Below are 19,190 nucleotides of genomic sequence, written 5' to 3'. Positions count from 1 at the left end.
GGTGGTGAGAGAGAGCATTTCTACAATTATATTATACATTTATAGAATTCTACAATCCTACAATTTCATTGAGCAGACGCTTTTGTCCAAAGCCACTTGCATTTTTTTCGGTGAGTTTGGCTCCTGAGCTCAAGACAGTTGTGACTCGTAAAGGACAGCTTCAAATGCAGCTGTGAAGCCTCATTGTCAGCTGGGAGGAACGACAGGTGTCTCCCTCTAGTGGCTCCTCACAGCAACACGAGCCTCATTTCATTCACATGCATCCACCACCTCACTACCAAAGGCCAGTTGGGCCTCCACAGACAGGTGAGTTTCAAGTGTTGGACAAAGGTCTTTAAGATGTTCTTATTAATTCTATAACATCTGAGATTAAAATCTATGGAATTACAACCAACAAGCAGTCAAACACCTGATCAGATGCTCCTTCATGAGGCTGAGAAGAATCAATCTAAACTGGGATGAAGAAAATTAATTGAGAGGAGAAACCTACTGATTGGATGACATGGACCCACCTGATCCATGTCAGCCTTGTTGGAGCAGAAAGAGGTGGATCAGAGGAATCAGTGGATCAAGACTCAGGTGTCAGATGAAGAATCTCTTTATTCACAATTGAGTCAGAGAAATCTTCCAACGTGAACGTGACAGACCATTTTATACCAAAGACAGGCTGTGTGTGTGTGTGTGTGTGTGTGTGTGTGTGTGTGTGTGTGTGTGTGTGTGTGCGTGTGTCCCTACTGACTGGAAACTGAATAATAACCAGACTAATTTTTGTTATTGACCAAGTCTGGGTGACTCACTAAATTCATAACTGAAGTGATTATTTAATTAATAAACAAGACATTTGTCCAAAAGTCATGATCAAATTCATGTAAAATCTGAGCAACGAGGGTTTGAAAATGTTCAAATGAGCCAAAACAATGTCCTGGGATCCAACCAGGGACCTTTAGATCCACACCAATCTTCCCTGACCTCATAGAAACTGGAACATTTCAACAAATAAATTCAAATTCAACTAAGCAGCAACTCTAGAACAGTCAGAGCACTTGCTAATTCCCCTGTTAGCTCCAGATCAGACAATGCAGGCTCACCTTCACACTTGGTTGTACGACCGTCACCAGTTGAAGCTTCTCTGGTTCAACAAACTCTGGGGACTCAAGACACAAATCAGCACCGGTGCAGGTCCAGATCCAGATGTTAGCTGATGGGGACAATGGCTTAAGGGAGCTCCAGGTAGCTGGTTTGAACTGGTCCCTCATCTCTGTGAGTAGAAACCATCTGAGGTGGAGGGTGAAGATCTGCTTTGACCTCCTGATCTCCCAGTAAAGCCAGTATAGATGTTGAGCTTGGAGGAGTTGATGGCCTCCTTCATCTTCTTGTTGGAGATGTTTGCTAAACTCAGCACCACCACAGATCAGAGGAAAGTCCACTTGTCAGCTGGACACTGGAGTTTCTAGTGACCTGCAGGATCTTAGTTGTGGTGGCAGCAGGCCTGTTCCAAGAGCTTTGCTCACATTCATGATCAGGCTTCATAATGGTTCTGGACCACTGTGATAGGAGCTGATCCTGGAGCAGCAGAAGACAAATATAGAGAAGAAAAGACAAAAGACAGAGAGAAATGAGGGAGAGAATGACAAAAAGATGGGGAACAAGATGAGGGTGAAAGACAAGCAGAGAGAAAGACAGGGGGACAGGGGGATGGAAGACAGACACACAACCAACAACAGCAACAGCAGCAATAATAGTTTTGATATTGTCCTGTTATTGATGTTTTCATGTGAAAGTGGCATATTTAAGATAAAAGACACTGTTAGAACAGAAAGATCCAGAAAACCCACCAACCAGAGGTGTGTCTGGTACAGATGTGGAATTATTGGCTCACACAATGTTGAGGCAACTGGGAAGAAGACAAACAAAAAAGGCTTGTTTGATTCACACATTCATCAAAAATGGTCCTGTAGAACTGTTCAATGTGTCATGACTTCAGAAGCTCAAATCCTCTCTAAGTTCTAGTGAGAGTGGAAGAGATTATAAAATGAGAGAAGCAGGGCCCTCCCTCAGAGCTGAAATAGCTCAGTTGGGAGAGCGTTAGACTGAAGATCTAAAGGTCCCTGGTCCGATCCCAGGTTTCAGCAGAGGAACAGCATTGACTTTACTTTCCAGTGGAGGAACTGCAGACATGAAGGAAATGAACATCTTGTCCTGTGCATTCTTATGACATTCAAGACATTTTTGGAGCCTCTTGTTGGATTTTGCCACAGAGAATCAGAGCCAATCAAAAGCATGGTGGACTTGAACATGGAGGATTGAACAAGTCAAGAAAGCAGCAGTTTGACCTTCACAGGTGTTTCTTTTCCTGTCTAAATGCTGTAGAAAGAGCCTGAGTAGCTCAGACGGTAGAGCATCAGACTTTTAATCTGAGGGTCCAGGGTTCAAGTCCCTGTCCAGGTGCTATGCTGGTGTTCCAGTGTTGAACAACATGGTACTGGATGAAGTTCATTGTTGAACAAACTGTCATCATCAGAAGTAGAAGTTTTCTCGTCTTGCCACTGTGAGACTGTAGCTGCAGGTCAAATGTGAGATAAAAGTGACTAATAATAATTTCATGTGGCATGCAATTAACGAAAGACCACAAATGACACTGGTCAAGTTACATTGTTTATTTATATTGCACCAAATCACAAAAAAACTTATCTCATGACACTTTACAGGTAGAGCAGGTCCAGTACCAAACTCCTTCAATGAATCTACACCCAATAATTCTCCATCAGCAAGCACATCCTGCAACAGCGGCGACAAAAACCTTCCTTTTAACAGGCAGGAACATCGAGCAGTTCCAGGCTCAATGGGGACGGCCTTCTGCTTTGACCGGTTGGGGGGAAAGAGAACAAGAACAAAACAGACAATGGAGGAAGACTGATATGTAGAAGGAAAGAGAGGGACAGAGATAAAGAGAGAGAGAGACTGATGGACAGACGGTGATGTGAGTAGGTGGAGCTATGGGTGGCAGCTTGAGCCTCTTCAGCTCTGCAGCCTCCTCCAGCAGCACCCAGATCTGGAATGAGAGGAGCCTAAAAGGCTCCAGAAAAGGAGACAAGTTAGTAATACCTATGAGTATAATAATGTATGACACACATAGGAGGAGAGAGAGGAGTAGAGAGAAGCCCAGTACACTGCATCTGCCATCTGTCTACTTCAAATTACACGCTGCATGACATTCCATTTCAAAGCTGCAGAAAGGCGCTTCAAGGAAAGGTGTGTGAAGGAAGCTCGCTCATGCTGGTCCCCAAAGACTCAAAGCTGCCCTTTCCTCACAAAGAAACAAAAAAGCTTACAGCACCTGGTATTCCCAGGCGGTCTCCCATGCAAGTACTAACCAGGCACGACCCTGCTTAGCTTCCTAGATCAGACGAGATCGGGCGTGTTCAGAGTGGTATGGCCGTAAGCCCTTGACTTTGACACACATGGGCTCTATATCCATTTCACTCACTTTACAACCTCAGAAAAAAAGTGAAGCGCAAATGCCTCAGGGTCTTTTCACACACCAAATAGGTGTCCTGTCAATAAAAGAAAAGAATGTTGATGTCATCTAGAGAAAAGTACTGCATCTGCCATCTGTCTACTTCAAATTACACACTGCATGACATTCAATTTCAAAGCTGCAGAAAGGCGCTTCAAGAAAAGGTGTGTGAGGGAAGCTCGCTCATGCTGGTCCCCAAAGACTCAAAGCGGCCCTTTCCTCACAAAGAAACAAAAAAGCTCACAGCACCTGGTATTCCCAGGGAGTCTCCCATCCAGGTTCTAACCAGGCCAAACTCTGCTTAACTTCCGAGATCAGACGAGATCGGGCGTGTTCAGAGTGGTATGGCCGTAAGCCCTTGACTCTGACACACATGGGCTCTATATCCATTTCACTCACTTTAAAACCTCAGAAAAAAAGTGAAGCGCAACAGCCTCAGGGTCTTTTCACACGCCCAATAGGTGTCCTGTCAATACAATTAAAAAAATGTTGATGTCATCTATAGAAAAGTACTGCATCTGCCATCTGTCTACTTCAAATTACACGCTGCATGACATTCAATTTCAAAGCTGCGGAAAGGCGCTTCAAGAAGAAGTGCGTGAGGGAAGCTCGCTCATGCTGGTCCCCAAAGACTCAAAGCTGCCCTTTCCTCAAGCTGAAGTTAAAAGAATTTCAAATTAATCCTTCACAGGTACTTGTTCACAGAGATGGATGAAATAAAAATTGAATATATTCTAGTATTATAAAAATACAATGAACAAAATTATTAACAATGAGTAAGAGGATTTTCAAAACAAAACAAACAGTGTCTTTCTTGGTTCTGAACTTTCGTTTCACTGAAAATAAAAATCTTTTTTAGTTAGATAGTTTCACATAAAATACCCTCAAGTCATCCTTAACACCTCAATTGTAAGGAAAAAAAGTTTCCTCTACAAAAGATAACCGTTTTGTTTTTTTTTAAATATACATCATATTTAATCCCTTTCAGAATCCTTAAGTTACCTTCTAAAACGGTATTCTTTAATTTACAACAACTAAAACTCAATATTTTACCTGTGGGCACACACACATTCATATGAAACACCTTAAATTTAATTTTTACCTGTTTCAGGCCTGTTTATTGAAGCTCGTGTGCGGTCGGGGCTTCACAACTGTAATGGCCGCTTCACTCGCAGCTGAGCACACAATAAAAGCAAGTGCATGTGTATGTTAGTCCTCAAAAATCCAGGGTTTTATTAGAAGGGGGAGAACGGGAATGGAGGATGAGAGTCTGAATGGTAATGGCAATGGCGGTGGAAGTCACAATCCAAACACTCACACGCAATGGCGGGACAGCGAAAGTCACGAAGAAGAAAACACAGCAGGACAAGGCACAGCAGAACAGCACAGCCATCGGATGGAAACCCGTCTCTCTCTCTCCAATGTCCGTCTCCTTCAAGCATATTATCTTAATTTAGCCACAATTATCAAACATTATCTCGTGTCGAATTCGCATTACCTTTACTTTCGCTCCAAAAATATTACAACGCTAAAGCTACGATCTGCTGGCACATTAGCACGGAATGCTATCCCTAGCTAGCACGTCGCTAACCATGTACACATCCAGTCTCTTTTCACTATAACAGTTAGATAAAGCGCAAATACAGGCATAAATATTCACCTCTCGAAGGTCACACAGAAGTTTACATCAGGACCACCAGTCGTCGACCTCCAAAATAAACTTAAATGCTCTCCACACAAATGATGCCTCCCCTCTTAGCTCTCTGATCATTGCCTCTGTTTCTCTCCCCATGCGCGCTAACTACTCACCTCACAAACCTGCGCCACTAGTCCCACCCCTTACACAGTAACTTTCCTCTCATTGGCTTTTGCGGTCTTAATACACCCAAAGATCAGACAGGAATGAAATGATTGACAGGTAACAATTGAGGTTACATATAAACACGGCTTCTTCCCCTCTCCTTATTCTCAGATCACTGATCTTTTCAAGACTCAGAGAACTTAAAGACCTTTATATGAATTTATTTTTTAACTGTAAATAGTTTTACTTTTTAAATGTTACATATTATATTTATGCTTTTAACCTGCTCACATTATAACCAATTTTAACGATCATGAACTCTATTTATTTTTGAACTTTTTAACACATCTTTTTATGCTTTTTATGCGATGTAATTTATTTGATTTTTGTACACGGCTACATGTTGCATGATAACAAGAGTGTATATTGTTTACAATGTGTTACAGTCAATGGGTGGCACGGTGGTACCGTGGTTAACAGTGTCGCCTCAAAGCAAGTTCAAGTTCTGGCTCGAGCACAGGTTCTTTCTGTGTGGTGTGTGCATGTTCTCCCCGTGCCTGCGTGGGTATTCTGTCTGCAATGGACTGGCTACCTGTCCAGGGTGAAACCTGCCTCTCACCTGAAAGCCACTGGGAAAGGCTCCAGCCTCCCCCTGCAACCCTTAACAGAAATAAGCTGGGATGCATGGAAGTATAGAAAGCGGATACAATGAAGCGCATACAAATTTTCGAATGCACGAAAAAGTCTCACCTTTTGTTTTTTTCATATTGGTTAGTTTGGAAGCATGGAATTTCTGACAAAGCCTAAGTTTGTATTGTTTATTCACTGATTTTTCTGACAATTTACAAACAAAGCTTTCAAAACTGAGAGGACAAGCAGTGGTGTTTAAGATCAACACCCAACATGGGGCTTGAACCAACAACCCTGAGACTAAGAGTCTCGTGCTCAACTGACTGACCTAATCAGGTTACGTCAGTGTAAGTCCCATAGCATGAAGCGGTTAGAGTGAGAGACTCACAGTCCTGTGAGTGATCACCCACCCACCCATCCATCCATCCATCCATCCGTCCATCCATCCATCCATTTTTCCGCTTATCCTGTTAAGGGTCACAGGGTGGGCTGGAGCCTATCCCAGAAGGGACATTACCTTGGACAGGTCAGTGGTCCATCGCAGTCCACCGCAGCCAACAAATATTGACAGACAACCATTCACACTCACAGCCATACCTACGGTCAATTTAGAGTTGCATTTCCATTTGCATGTCTTTGGACTGTGGAAGGAAGCTGGAGTACCTGGAGAGAACCAGCACAGGGAAAACATGCAGACACTCTCAGGATTTATTCCAATGAAGCGCCTAAAAAAGGAGTGTTGGAACTCACTCAGATGAATGAGACATTATAAGCCATCAAATATATACATGTAGATGTAGTGTTGGAGATCCAAGAAAAGAGGGAGAAAAGAGAAGAGAAGAAGAAGAAGAAGAAAAAAACAGCTTCTTTGACCAGATAACATAGTTGTCTATTTCAATGTTTGAGGTCTGAAAAAATAACTGATTAACTGTGAAATGTGATGGACAGGCAAGTACTTACTAGGATCAGGGCAGCTGGAAAATAGGCTCCTGCATCTGTAGGCAATATCAGAGACAAAGAAAAATCAACACAAATGAGCAGGCACTTGAACGATGCTAAAACCACTCTTTTTTAAACAAATACAACCACAGCTTCTGATCTATGGCCTTCAGTACACTGTAATCATGCCATCAGACAGAGTCATGCCAGAGCAGTAGCCTAGCACAAGATGGAGGAACGTAATTGCATGTAAACACAGTCAGTGTGCACTCATCTTAATATGAACCGACTTAACTGTTGTGTGACACGTATATTGTGTGTACTGTAAAATGGTTCAGTCTATCAGAAAGCTTCATGAATTCACAGGCAAAATACAGATGTCGCACACATTAATTTGTGGAGGCTCGAGATGTAAAAAGTAAAGTCAACTCTCTGTGTTTTTTGGATTAATTTGCAAGCATTTTCAACATTTTGGCTAGCTGCTAAATCTGGCTAGCATGATGTGCACCGAGTGTAATTATCAATGCAAATGTGGCAGGATGAGAGGTCCCATCCTAGCAGTGAGACTGGTTGGTGATGCCTGACTTGGCTTGTACCATCATTAGCCAACCAGTGTGAGGCGCTGCTCTATAAATAGGGGCAGCATCTACCTGGTCAATCTCTTGCTCTTGGGGTCCGCGGTCCTCCCACTTCCTGGTCACCTCGCTTCCGCCTCTGATCGCCTCACGTCTGCCTTCTCGCCACCGTCTGTGCTGGTATGTAGCAGTAGCTCCCTGTAGCTCGTATTGCATGCTGATCATGCACGTTTTTCATATTCACGTGTTTAATTGTAGGCGTCCGGCTTTTGGGACACGGTCCCTTAATCGCCGCTAGTGGGGAAACACCCCCCCCCCCCCCCCCCGCCGATCTGACGTGCAGAGGCTGTTTGCCACAGCATACAAGCTGTGAAACCCTTTGCTCTGCATGCGTGCGATCTACACCTGATTGGCACAGCTGGTGAGCCGTGACACTGAGGAACAACTAGCTGCTGCTTTGCTACCGGGCGCTGTCTTGCCAGACTATCCTGCTTTGCTAGATGCTCCTGCTTTGCTGTGGCTGCTGTTTGCTACAGACTACCCTGCTTTGCTCTGGCTGCTGTTTTGCTACAGACTACGCTATTTTGCTACAGACTACCCTGCTTTGCTCTGGCTGCTGTTTTGCTACAGACTACCCTGCTTTGCTCTGGCTGCTGTTTTGCTACAGACTACCCTGCTTTGCTCTGGCTGCTGTTTTGCTACAGACTACCCTGCTTTGCTCTGGCTGCTGTTTTGCTACAGACTACCCTGCTTTGCTCTGGCTGCTGTTTTGCTACAGACTACCCTGCTTTGCGCTGGCTGTTTGGCTACAGACTACCCTGCTTTGCGCTGGCTGTTTGGCTACAGACTGTCCTGCTTTGTTACAGGCTCCTGCTCTGCTATTAGCCTGCTCTGCTACTAGCCTGTTCTGCGACCTACTGGCCATCTACACATGTTGTGCTTGTTTGTTCACTGTTTACTGTGTTCACTGGAGTGCTCTGCTTCTGTGTTAACGAATTGGAATCCGCTGTGTGTTGAACTGGAGGTTGTTTCAGTAATTCACCTTGTTTAACCAGAGTCTGCCAGATCCTGATGTCCACCGTGTGGCGCCACTGAACTGTCCTTCATGGTGCGCTGAAGGTTTGGATCTGCATTGTTTCCCATTCCTCCGCTTGGGCTTCAGGGTGTAGCAAGCTGCTGGACGGCTATCTGTTAGCTCCCTGGTCTAGCAATGGAGAAATGAACTCGTTTCTGATTATTTTGGGTTGTATTATTTTTCCTTGCTAATTTGTGTTTAATAATTAAATCTTGTTTCTCGAATTAATTTTTAAATTGTGGTTTGAGTTTGGTTCTGGTTTGTGTTTTTGTTTTTTTTAGTTTTGGTGTTAAATTATAATTCTTGTCATTTCGTTTCAGGTACTGGAAGCTCACAGTCCTGGCGTCGCTTTTCCTCTTGTGTGCTGTGCACCCCTGTTTTGCTTTAATCATGTGTTTTTTAAATGTGATGTCCCAATTGATCAGGGTGTCTTCTGCCTTGGGATCCCTCACCCCCACTGGTAAGCTCCAGACTTGTTTAGATTCATTCTTGTTCTCTTTTTAATCTGCTGGCCTGTTTACAATAAAATATTTTTGTCATGGAACCACGTCTCCTGCCAATTAGTAAATGAACCTGTGAGTGCCTTTTGGTCGGTACGTTAACTATTTCCTTGGGCGAAATTCCCAAGGTGGCGTTGTCCGGCTTTGGTCACTATTATATTTTAATAAGTGCACCCCCCTCTCGTGTGTGTCGCCACACAAACTGGAAACTTCACTTAGCCTCCACTGGCCTACAGACTTTGCGCCAGTGTCTACAATAAATGCAATCGCTACTCACCAAATGACTGTGATTGAGATGGATGATAACCAAGGCTCTGGCCTCACGTGCAGATCAGGAGATTCTCCTTGCGTCCATAAGGCAAAGATACTGTTGATTTATTTACAGTGAAGTACTGTATTTTAGCATTACAGCATAGTTCTGTTAAACAGTCATGGGGTGTAATTTAACAGATTCCTATTAGAATTAACGGCAAAGTACTGTATTTTTATAAACAGGGTGATACTGTTGAAATCTTGTAGTACACTGCAAGCAATTGCTGTAAATGTACAAGTCCCACCGCTTTCATAAAATTCATCACTGGATTCAGGACGACCCCTGCTACTCGGCCCCGGTGGGCGGGAGGAGGCTCAGGCCCAAACAACGCTGACTGCAGCTTTAATTTAATCCTAGGTTTATGTAATACTCTGAGAAATCAGTGGTATTTATTTCATGATTTTCATAGGAATAAGTTGAGTAAAATGCCAGTTCATGGTTAAGATAAAATTTACATAAATAAGTATTTGTTATGAAGAAGATATTAAAATGTAAATAAAATTTGTTTAAAATTAGTAACTTTCAAAAAAACATCATTTCATGGGGTGTGAATGTCTTTCAAAAATGTTCAAGTAATTCTCTTACGTTAGGTTACGTGCGTGAGTTCATGACCTTTAGTGTTTACACTTCCGGGAGAAACGAGCGCGAGGAAGGAGCATCGTGTAATGGCGTAACGTTATCGGAGTTTGGAGACTGTGTGTCGTCGGAGAGGAGTTTTTATCGGTAACGGACTGTGAACTGTAATTGACCGACGTGATCGGAGTGCGTGAGTCGGATTCTCCGCCACCGATTGTGTTTTGAGCACCAGGCAAGTCCAGTTACAGAAGCTAGCGGGAGCTAGGCTAACGCTGTCCACGCTGAAGGGAGACGCCGCTGCACGGAAGGGACAGCAGCTTCGGATAGTCGCCTCGGGAGAGAGTCGTTAACGGAGGATGCGTCACTGCTGCCGACGGAGTCGGAGGATGTGCCGCTGCTGCGGAATCACGGAGGTCTGTTGCTGCGGGCTGCTGCGAGCGGGACGGTTGCTGCCATAACGAGCGAGGGATTCATCGGCTGCGGTCCGGTATTGTTGACTTCACCGACACACGGGGGGATCTGCTAAAGGTTTCCATCATGAGCTCCAACTAAAGCGGGCCAACGAAAGTAAACAAGAGTGCACTCGAAATAAAATTAGACAGTTGAAAAAAAGACAAACAATATACCCCGGGGTTCTTTTTATTTTCTATAGTCTTGTTTATTCAAGGTTTGAATGTGTTTTTCTGCAAGCCTTTAATACATTTTCTAAACTGAAATCTTGTGGTGTTTCATTGAATTTGTGTGTTACTGAAGCTTTACAGCAGAGTTTAAAGGTCAAGTGTTCTCCCCATAGCCTCCATTTGAATATTTTAGAGTGAGAATCATACATTGCCCTAGATTGATATTAATTATTCCAGATGGGACTTTTACCATACAAGATATTTGAAATGAGTTAGTGTTCCCTGTAAGCCTAAGGTGGGTTTTAATATTGGAGCCGGTGGTAAAAGGGTTACATTTAGAAATCTAAACCCCTGCTACCATGAGCACACATGGAAATAAAGACTCAACTGACCGCTCGGTCTACTTCAGCTAGCACACTGAACAATACTGTTGTTTACTTGCTAGCTGATAAGTGAGCAGCTGATGTTTGCAATAACATTGAAATAAACTAAAAATAGAGTCAATAGCTCAAATCCTATCACCACCAAAGGAGCCACGTCTTTAACACTTCAATCTCATAGCGACTCCTCAGGATTTCTTCTTCTCTCCATTGCATTTTGTAGGAGGCTCCTGCCGGTCCACACTGCCTTCCCCCTAACAGATTCAGCTACTGAGACTAAAGTTCGTTAGTAAGCTCAATGCATTAAAGTGACTTAATATTTGTTGAAAACTAAATAGGCGTGAAGCTGTAACCTCACATGAACACTTGAAGTCTAGATTTCAGCTGCATGTGAAGAAATCAGCATAAAATCCTTGTGTTGGTGTTTAAACCTGGACTACCAGAACCAGGCTAAGAGGTGTTTGTCTGTTAGCTGTGAAGCAAACTGAAACATGAAGGCTTTGAGGGTTTGTTCTCAACACAAAGAAAGATTCCATGCTCAGACAACTGCCAACTCTGTAAAAAAAATTTTTTTTTTACAAATCTCAGTTTATTTCTTCATGAAGATCTTAATGAGGCAATCAGCACCAGAGCACTTAAGTTAAAATTGGTAACACCGTCACGAACGATGGATTTATTTGACCCAATGTAGTTTTCCTGATCAAATATAGTTTTCATCAAAATATATATATTTTTTTATAATTATTTCCCAATATGCAACGTCACATAAATGAAAAAATGGAGGACCCTATAAAATGACCTGACGTCAGTGTTCAAGGGTGAAGTCATTTTTGGAATGAAGAAGAGTTCATCCAGCTTTTTTTGCCTCGTGTCTCTGAACCAGCTCATTTGTTGTGTCCACGCTGTTCCGTGTTTAACATGTTTTATGTAACATGAATAACATTAATATACAAATATATACATGACATAAATTATATATAGACACAGATAAACATCAATAACCAGTGAGAGAAGTCATGTGATTCTCCGACCTCTCTAAGCTGCATCGCAGTGCTGGAGGAGTGCTGACATCATCATTTATGGTTCCTTGCTGGATGAAGGCCTAAACTATGGAGTGAAATCTACTGCCTTGAACTCACTCTTCATTTCTGCTCAGGCTTTTCCTGCCAGCAAGGCAGTGGCAAGAAAAGCAGTCAGCTGATGTCCACAGCTCAACATGAGAAGGACACATTTCTTTTGAAGAAAAAACATTTCAAGGAGTTTTTCCTGCCAATACAGGACAACACCCACTCACAAACCAGTGCTGGACAAGTTCCTTCAAAGCTGTCATGCCTTATTTCTTACTTGTTACTGTCATTTTAAAATAATTGGTTCCATTACGATTGTGTCTGCCAGCACTTGGTGACTGTACAGGAGGTCTGTGGACCGCAGGGCCACAACAAGCCCATTTCCTCAACTCTCCATTGAGTACAGAGGTCCCCAAGTATGGACCAGTGAGGATAAATGTGATAGTGTAGAAGTCCTTTTGTTCTTCAACTTGTCCAACTTGATGGTGAGTCTCCTTTTATCAAGGATTACTGAATGCTTGTGTTATTCATGGCATTGTTAACACTTTATAAACCCTTCATTCAGAGCTGTAAAGAACCTTTAACCTCATATCCCAGACATCAAAGTGGGCCACTAACCGGTGAGATGAAGCTATGCTATGCTGCTACATTCTGAAGAGGTAAAGTAGCAGGTTCTGAGAGTGATGGCTAACCTGGATGTGTTCATCTCCTACTTTAATATCAGCGTCCCAACTTGGAGCTCTGACCACCTCCAGCTTTTTGTTCCTGTTTCTGCTTCAGTCAACAGGGAACTCAAACCTGCAATAGAATCATCAACAACAATGGAATAGAAAACAGAGGAAGACAAAATATCATAAACTTACAAAGCTGAGAAATGTTCATGAAGAATAAATGCACACATTATGATTGAGGCCAGAAAGTAAAACTCCACACCAAATGTATTTTGACATGTAGGGATAATGAACTTGAATGTGTTGAAATAGCAGATGAATGAATCCACTATCACAAGATGGCGTCACAGATCTCACCATCAAGTTGGACCAGTTGAAGAACAAACAGACTTCTCCACGATCACATTTATCCTCACTGGTCCGTACTTGGGGACCTCTGTACTAAATGGAGAGTTGAGGAAATGGGCTTGTTGTGGCCCTGCGGTCCCCAGACCTCCTGTACAGTCACCAAGCGCTGGCAGACACAATCGTAATGGAACCAATTATTTTAAAATGACAGTAACAAGTAAGAAATAAGGCATTACAGCTTTGAAGGAACTTGTCCAGCACTGGTTTGTGAGTGGGTGTTGTCCTGTATTGGCAGGAAAAACTCCTTGAAATGTCATGCAAGTTTTTTCTTAAAAAGAATTGTGTAAAACATTCATTAACATCCAGGCCCAAAGACAAGAGAGGGCAACGCTCCAGGAGTCTTTGATCTCTGAATTCTGAGCATTGATCTCCTGCTTCAGTCTTTGATCTCTGACTGATCCGAAACTAATCAAAGGATCACATCAGCATATTGGTCCAGTCTACAGATGGTGATTTTACCAAGTGCACTACAGCAGTCCTTGTTGCTGTCTGCTGTTGTGTCACAGCAAAGTAAGGAAACAGCCTGACGGTCCTCAGGAGGAAATTCAACAACCTCCAAAGATGGAGGTGAATCTAGACCTGCTCATGTTTACTGTCCTTGATGAACTTGACAAACACACCACATGTCACACACTCTACAGTTTCAATCTGTTGAGAACATGAAACGTGTGGCCCCAGTGACCCTGCATGAAATTTTTGTCCAATTCAAATTTTGATTCATGACCCAGAACCACTCAAAACCCCTGAAAAATAAAGGTTTGGGTGCATTAAAGACATAAATAATAACATCATCATGTTTCAAGGGGGCTGCAGGATGGTGCAGTGGTTAGCACTGTGGCCTCACAGCAAGAAAGTTCTGGGTTCGAGTACCGGCTCGGGCGCAGTATCTTCTTGTGTAGAGTCTGCAAGTTCTCCCCGTGCCTGTGTGGGTTCTCTCTGGTATTCCGGCTTCCTCCCACAGTCTAAAGACGTGCAATTTGGGGAAAAGGCTGATTGGATTCTCTAAATTGACTGTAGGTATGAATGTGAGTGTGAATGGTTGTTTGTCCCTGTATGTTGTCCCTGTGATGGACTGGTGACTGGTCCAGGGTGAACGCTGCCTTTTGCCCGTAGACACTGGGATAGGCTCCAGCTCCCCCCGAGACCCTGAACAGGAATAAGTGGAAGAAGATGAATGAATGTTTCAAGGTTTTCTTCCCTCAAATCTGAAGGTCAAGCTGCATTATTTGCAGTGCTCATTAGCAGGGGAATTAGCTCCAATGGTAGAGTGCTAGCTTAGCATGTGAGAGGTAGAGGGATCCATGCCCTCATTCTCCAGAATACTTCAGCTTGTTCTGTTGATCAGAGGAGCTGCTGTGTGATGAATGCTGATGTTTGTCCACTGCTGTGATAAAGTGTCACCCTGTTACTGATACTGACCATTTCAGCTAATTCCCCTGCTAATGAGCACAGCAGATAATGCAGCTTGACCTTCATGCATGGTTGGATGAGCGTCACCAGGTGAAGCTTCTCTGGTTGACCAACATGTGGAATCTCTTTCAATACTCCAGTGGTGGTTTAAGTGATGAAAATATGGATTAGTCACTGGAAGTGTGTGTGTGTGTTTAAAAAGGCAAAAAAACCTTTTTTCAGCAATAGAACTTTAATACAAATACAAAATGAAAAGCAGAAAAGGCCAGAATCCAAAATATGGATTTACAGAGGAAGCGTGCTGGGCCCAGAACCCAGAGGTTGATGGATCAAAACCATCCTCTACTAAAAGAAAGGAATAAAATAAACTTGGTTGTTTTGAAATGTGAATCTGTTAAAGAGGGGTGGAAATGGTGAGGTAGTCATTGTCCCTTTTGTTTTATTACAGAGACCTCATTGTTACTTAAATAATTTTAATTCTTTACTTGAAGATTCACGCTTTTTCGCTCAAAATGTATAAAACTTCTTGCATGTTGGTGCCCCATCACACACAACAGGTGCACTTGTACTCTTTTCACCTCTGACCCACAAACATTCATAGTCTTCCAGTGAACGTCCAATTATCTTCTGAAATCAGTGATGAATCTTTACCTGCTGAGACTCATTATCTCTGACTGTGACTAGCATGTGCTAGCAGAATACAGCACTCCTTCTTCATTGTCTGTCTTTGTCTCTGACCAGCTCTCCTGCTCTCTTTCCTCCTACCAGTCAAAGCAGACATCTTCGCCTACTGATCTTGGATCTGCTGCCTGTACCTGCCTAGTAAAAGAAGGAACCAGCACCTGGTTCTACAGGCTGAATTAACTCCAGGACGTTGGCCAGCCGTGTCAGTTGAAACCTTATTTGTCCAAATAGAGAAAAAATTTGATCTGATTGTTAATGAAAGATGTCATCATGGCTTTGAAACTGTGGTTGGGGACAAGCCAACATGAGCACATTCATGGAAGAATAGCAATAAAAACAGGAAGTGTTAGTTAGCAAGTACTCACCAGTCTTTCACTATCATACATGAGTCTAGTGGAACAAAATGGCTGCTGCTGACTGTGCTGCCTGGTGGTGGATCACTCTTCACCATCCTCACAGGCCTTGATGGAACCAAAAAGGCGACTTCCTGGAGAAGATCTTCCAGGGGGTCCAGGTTAAAGCGGTGCCCCAGCTGGCACCAGGCACTGACCCAGGTCCTGCATGTGAGATACTGTCAGTTCTGTTCTGCCCTGCTCACAACCACAGGCTGGTGTTGAGGCCTGCAGCAACCAGGGCCCCAGTCACCAAGTGTATAAAGGCTGGTCATTGTGGCAGTGGGAGGAGTCAAAATGAAGACAGACCAATGTGAGCAGGACTTGACTGCAAAAGTAAGAAGAACTTGACCATGTTTCCTACAGTACCCAGGAGGCTTGGTAGTTGTTGAAGGAAGCTCCAAAAGCAAAGAGCAGTCAGCAGGATATAAAAAGAAAAGATCCAGACAATAAAACTACAAGTAGAAACAAGATGAAATACTCAAAGCTTTGGAAAGATACTCCAAGGTTTTATATACATTATTATATACACTACTATTCTCCATGACTCCTAAAGAGGGAAAGGAAAAATTAGAATGTGGATCAGATCAGCTGATTTCAGTGTTAAGTCCATCCCTCCATCCACTTTCTATTCTTATCCTTTAAGGGTCACGGGGGGGGGGGGGGGGGGGCATCTGTCTCATGCAACCTAAACTAAAACTTCAGTCAGATCAAATTCAGATTAAAGCAAGAGTTTCCAGATCAAAGTCAGAATTCCTGATGATGTCATCAGGGCTTTGACAGTACCTAGAATTCTGTCTTTGATCTCAGGAGGACATGAAAGAAACACAATTGAGGAAAGTAGAAGAGAGCACATTCAGCTTCATTAGAAACACTTGAACTGTTGAACAGTAGAATTTGTTTGAAACAGTTTACAACACTGAGTGACAGGATTGAAGAGGGAAGATTTTTCTACTTAACATTTAATTCTAACTTAAAACTGGGGATGAACATTCTCAGTAGTTCATATACTAATATACAGAGTAAGTCATGTCATTCCCTTTTGGAAAAAAAAACAAGAAAAAAAACATGTGAAGCTCCTCCCCCCAGCTCCAGATGGTACAGACAGATATGAGAGTGACAAGGAAGCAAAGAAGTGTTGTGCTCCTCTCCAGTGCTCTTGTGTTGTTGTGTTCTTCTCAGCTCCATCATGAAGACGTGCTGGCAGTGGGCGCTGGTGGAAGTTTGCAGCTCTCACTGGAAAGTCCTGAGGCTCCTCCCATTCTGAAGCAGGCAGTTGCTCCTAGCCAGCCGACACTTTCCCTCTCTTGTGTAGGAGTGAAGAACAAAATCAAAATAAAGAATCATCACTCTTTCATTGGGGGACATTTTTTCTCATTCTAAAAATTCAACAGCTTCTATCATTTCTTTTACAGAATATGTCAGTGATATACTCGGATTTTCTGTTGTGCTGTCAAATTAACTTTTATCGATGCTTCACACTTCAGGTGTGAAAGTTTTTCAGTGGGAAAGACATGAGGATTAGGACGAGGCTGATTGATACTCTAAACTGACTCTAGGTGTGACTGTGAGTGTGAATGGTTGTCTGTCTTTATGTGTTGGCCCTGCAATGGACTGGCGACCCCTCCAGGGTGAACCCACTTCACGCTGAAAGCTGGGGAGACAGGTCCCCCCACCCCACAACCCTTAACAGGATAAGTGGAAGAAAATGAATGGATGGATGGATGAATGGATGGATGGATGGATGGATGGATGGATGGATGGATGGGCTACAGTTCAGTCACTGTGTCTCTTGTTCCCACAGTGATTTGATGCATCCTACCAACACAGCAGGACTCACCAGGAGACAATGGATTGTCAGTCATTTTTCACTGACAGCGCTGGAGCCGGAGCCCACAAGGTCACAACTGGCATTGGTGGAGTCCAGGATATGTTTGGACCTACAGAAATGCACAACCTGTTAATGACAACACTTTCATATATTTAGCCCTGCTCACAGATCTCTGATACAATTTTCAAGTCATACAACAGGTTCAATGTTGACCCTTCGACCACCGTTACACTGAAGCAGAGTTCAATGGCAGTGTTGCATATGTTGGGAGGAGCCTGTGGCTCTCGGTTCAGAGGATGATTTGAAGAATTTGTTGTTGCTGAACTGTTTATGCTTCAATTTCTGGACGTTCACTGGTGGAATGTTTGTGGGTCAGAGGTGAAAAGAGTACAACTGCACCTTTTTTGTGTGATGGGGCACCAACATGCAAGAAGTTGTCAAACATTTCCAGCAAAACAGCATGAATATTCAAGTAAAGAATTAAAATTATTTAATTCAGCGTTTAACTACCAGGCCTCTGGAATAAAACACAAGGAACAACTGACTACCTCACCATTGACTTCACACTGATAACCAGGAGGTAACGTGGTAGTCAGAGCAGCGATGCTCAGGTCTGTGGACTGAACAATGTCCTCTCATTCACACACACACCACTCTTTCATTGGGGCTCCTTTCTCCTTGTTCTGACACAGAAATTCAACAGCTTCTGTCATTTAGTTTACAGGAAATGTTGATGACACTCTGGGATTTCTTGTTCTCCTGCTGTCACTGTCAAGTGCCAGCTTAACATGTGAGAGGTAGCAGGATCCATGCATGTGTTCATGTTTACAGCAGACAAGGAGGAAAGAGGGAACCCAAGAAAACAAGTCAGCGTGAAAGAGGAGCAGATTTTAAAACTCCTCATCATTTCCACCTCCAGGAGTGAAGCCCCAAGAGGGTCCAGCTGGCAGAGTTGTCACTCATTTCTCCACCACCTCACTAACCTGAGCTGGAGCATCTGAGAGAGGATTTCAGGGACTTTCAGCAGTGGTTCTCACTTCATCTTCTCAGTATAAAGTTTAAAGCGAGCTGGCCAGGAGTTGAACCTAGAATCTTCTGATCCGCAGTCAGACGCGTTATCCATTGCACCACCAGCCCTGTGAAGGAACTGCTATGTTCATGTGTGCTTGCTTTTACAGAAAATCCCAACAACGTGGTGGCATTTTCAGGGGACACAATGGTGCAGTGGTCAGCACTGTGGCCTCACAGCAAGAAGGTTCAGCTCTCCTCTGTATTTGGTTGCTAGGAACCTGAATCAGTCCTCAGTGGAGCGGTGCTGCTGAGGCTGAGTGAGGCTTGAGTGAGGGACTGAGCAGGAGCAAACAGGTTCAAGCAGGTTCAGGCAAACTCCACTCAGTCCACCAACATCAAAGCAGAGGAACTGAGTTCATCGAACAAAATGGATTCATATCATCTCCACTTGGAATGCTCTGGAACTACAAGTACACTTAAAATGGCTGACTTATGACAACAGAAGGAACTTTGATGTAGATTTGATTTATTTAAGTCAGTGACAGTCATTTTTTTCAAGAATTTAGTTCAGGTAACTTCATTGTTTTACTAAGATGAGCTTTAATGTTATAACATTGAAACAAGATCTTCATGTGTTGATGGATCCATCACAAATATGAACCTTCCCAGTCTGTCAGGTGGTAGAATTCAGTCAGCACCAATAACAGGAGAGTCAGAGTTTAGAAACCAAAGACAGACATTAAAGTCTCACATTAAAGTGTTATATCTTTGAAAATATACTGCATATACA

General features: G+C 43.2%; 3 non-coding genes and 1 pseudogene across 3 annotated transcripts; 1 reads left to right on the top strand and 3 right to left on the bottom strand.

Annotated features, from left to right (window-relative positions):
• The first annotated feature begins 2,059 nt into the window (after positions 1-2,059).
• On the top strand, positions 2,060-2,132 carry trnaf-gaa (transfer RNA phenylalanine (anticodon GAA)). The gene has a single exon. It is a non-coding gene; the product is annotated as a tRNA-Phe (tRNA).
• Positions 2,133-3,325: 1,193 nt separating this feature from the next.
• On the bottom strand, positions 3,326-3,444 carry LOC147264069 (5S ribosomal RNA; annotated as a pseudogene).
• A 310-nt stretch (positions 3,445-3,754) lies between these two features.
• Positions 3,755-3,873, bottom strand: LOC147264068 (5S ribosomal RNA). Its single transcript, XR_015115386.1, has one exon. It is a non-coding gene; the product is annotated as a 5S ribosomal RNA (ribosomal RNA).
• Positions 3,874-18,453: 14,580 nt separating this feature from the next.
• Positions 18,454-18,526, bottom strand: trnar-gcg (transfer RNA arginine (anticodon GCG)). Its single transcript has one exon. It is a non-coding gene; the product is annotated as a tRNA-Arg (tRNA).
• Positions 18,527-19,190: the final 664 nt, after the last annotated feature.

Source organism: Aulostomus chinensis, chromosome 4 (genome assembly GCF_037954235.1).
Source record: "Aulostomus chinensis isolate RoL2024-O1b breed Wild chromosome 4, RoL_Achi_v1.0, whole genome shotgun sequence".
NCBI lineage: Eukaryota > Metazoa > Chordata > Actinopteri > Syngnathiformes > Aulostomidae > Aulostomus > Aulostomus chinensis.
Note: the sequence above shows the minus strand (reverse complement) of the source record. Positions and strands in the feature narration are given on the sequence as shown.